The following is a 3,112-nucleotide window of genomic DNA, read 5'->3' as shown; positions in this document are numbered from 1 at the left end:
CTTTTGACTGGTATATTGTTGATGATTAACTTTTCTGATCAATTGGCTAGCATTAACGAAGCTGACTCTGCGTTTTCCCAGAAAACAAAAAAGGTAAAGAGGCCGAAGCTCCAGTGATTAAATCGAGCTGTCTTGCTTATTATGGTTTTAACTTTTAGTTAAGCATGTTGGTCTGAATAGGTCTGTTAACGGGCTCTAAATGAGCTCTAAGTGGGCTGAGTCGGGCTATTAGTTTGTCAGTCTTTGTGGGATGATCGTTGGGCTGGACCCGTCATTGGGAGGGACTGACTGTTATTTGGTCTGGGTTCAAGCCGGACGCATTTAACAAATGGCTGGTCCAGTCTTGGGTTTTTTAATCAGGCTAAGTTGGGCCTGCTGGTTCAGGTCTGGAATTCACACTATTAGTCTTTAACTCTTCAAGATTAACTTCGTGAAAGTCGTTTGAGATAGTAAGGCCATGTTCTGAGGAGACTTGAGGACGTCTCAGTAAGGAGTGATTTGATTCAGATTAAAGGAGCTAAAAGATCTAGGGGGCAGGCCTAAAATGACCATAAGCGAAGTAGTGAGGAATGACATTCATAGTTTTGGTCTTGTTCCAAGTATGACCTTGAATAAAACCTATTGGAGGGTAATGATTCGTGTAGCTGATTCTATTTAGCTGAGATTTTCCCGTCTTATTGGTTATGCCTCTTTCTTCTTCTTGTTATATATATATATATATATACATATATATATTGGGTATGTTTGTAGAATATTTGGAAAGATGCTTGTATTTGTTGCGGCAGGATATTGATCATAGGGTCATATTGATCCCACCAACGGGGAAACCAGAGGGGTGTTTGATTATTGAATTTGTAATCAAAACAAAAGAATCAGAAATGCCTGTTCTTGTTTTGGAATAAGAATGCTTTGTACCATACCTCCTGGTGATCATAGTAATGATCCTATTAAGTTGAGATAGGGCTGAATTTGTTGTTTTTATAGTCTTATCTATTCAAGTTTCTTTACATTTAATACTGGGAAAGCTTAAATTGGCCGCTTTATTTAAAAAGAAAAAAGAAAAAAAAAACCAATTAAGAAATTGTCAATTTTGAATGAGGGATGGGAAAAAAGAAAGTTGCCTTTGTATGTGGTTCTTTATCATATACCAATTAAAAAACTATCAGTTTCTAAACAGAAAAAAAAAAAAAGAAGAAAGAAAGTTAAGAAACTGTCAGTTCAAGGAAAGAGAAACTGTCGAGTCATGTGGCCCTTGTGACTAAGCACGGTACGCGGAATTATCATTTTAACTCTGTAAAGTCAAAAAAATTCCATTTATATTGATGTCTCAATATGCCTTCTCATGGCCCCTATGACGGTACAGGGGTTATACCACCATGCAATGATCTCTAGCTCTTAAGAAATTTAGACCTAATTATTTCTAGTGTCAGTACATAAACAATGTGATGTTCCTTGGGCTTGGAAACTTTCAGGGTAATTTGATGGGTTAAATCGAATTCCTCCATTAAAAAGAAAGCTATAGAAGTAATTCATGGTGCACGATATAAACTCGATGGACGCTTGACCTGCCTGACATGTTTACAAATTTGACCATTTATATGATATGTTTTGATCTCTCTTTTTTTTTTTTAATCATAAAATAAGGTATATATTTATATTTTAATCAATTATTGAAGGTAATTAAGTGTAAAATATTTCTACATTGTTGATGATTTAATAAATATATTAAAATTTCTAAAATCCAAGATAATTAAAGCAATTCAATACCCATTTAAGGTTTTAATGGTACATTAGCCCATTAAAGACATAATCACAGTCCGATTTGCTCGATTAATAGAGGCCCTTAAAACTTGAAACCCGATCGAGCCCAATCTAGTCTGACTAATTCCTTGAATAAGCAGTCAATGGTGCAAACCAAGAAGCCTACTAAGTCAGACTAGGGCCGACCGAACCTGACAGGTTGACACCTCTGATATCAACAACTAAAATGGCAGTTGCCCAATCTGATGCAGGAACTGACCCGTTGAGAGCAGAAATAAGCCCTAGAGAGTTGGAGTAACAGAAAAACTTGCGAAGTGATAAGCTCCTAGACCAGAAAAATTCCATCCCCTAGTGCCTTTGCTTCCATAGACAAGACAGAGAAATCAACCTCTGGAAACTCTAATAATGGAACCCCTGCCACCACAAGAACCTTTAGATTTCCAAGCCCTATCCGAATGCATAGTATCAGTAGAAAAAGTGGTAGGGATAGAAGAAATTGGAATTGGGTCTTTAGGATACTTGGTATGGTCCCAATTGATATCCAACCTTCCCTCCTCAAGAGCATGATAGAAGCATTGCTACTAGCCTTCCAAATTTGGCAAACTAAAATCATCCATTAATTGTAGAATAACATCTCTCAGGTTTAGAAATGAAGATTTAAAAGTCAAACTATTGGACAAGATCAAACATCAAGTTACAAAAAAGGTAAAAAAAACCTAATATGTCCCTTGTTCCCTCTCCTGTTTCCATTCTCATTCCATTTTCATTCCCATTGCCTTCCCCCCATACTTAAAAAACAGCCACACTACCCTTTTAGGAACCCTCTTAGTTATCAAAATGGAAAAAATTTGGCTACTATCTGAGTTGCAGCTAACCCATATTGGCAGCTAAAGAAATGGAATCTTCACTTTCCCCTAGGGTTCACAAATACCCTCCTAGTTAATGGTATTTTCCAATTCTTTGGCTGCTATAGGGATTACAGCAACCCGGGCAACAACTAAATTTCGTCCAAAAAACTACTATCTCGTTAACTCATTCTCTATTCCCTTCCCTCTCTTGGCCAAAATTGTAATGCCCTGTTTTTTTTCTTCAATACCCACCATTATGTACTCCGGTTGCCTTGCAGTATGTGCGTCCGCTGGAGAAAAAGCGCAAAGAATTCGTGACATTCGTGGCTCACATTTTCTGTGGTTTGACCACTGAACACTTTTTTTTTGTCAAGTGGTTTGACCACTGAACGGTATTCAAGAATTTGAAACCTTTGAAACCAACACCAACGCTAGCTCCTACTCTAAAAAAGCATCCATATGGAATTTTCTTCTTTCTTTCATTTCTACTGTTTTTGCTCTCA

This window comes from Macadamia integrifolia, chromosome 12 (genome assembly GCF_013358625.1).
Source record: "Macadamia integrifolia cultivar HAES 741 chromosome 12, SCU_Mint_v3, whole genome shotgun sequence".
In the NCBI taxonomy this organism is placed as follows: domain Eukaryota; kingdom Viridiplantae; phylum Streptophyta; class Magnoliopsida; order Proteales; family Proteaceae; genus Macadamia; species Macadamia integrifolia.
Note: the sequence above shows the minus strand (reverse complement) of the source record.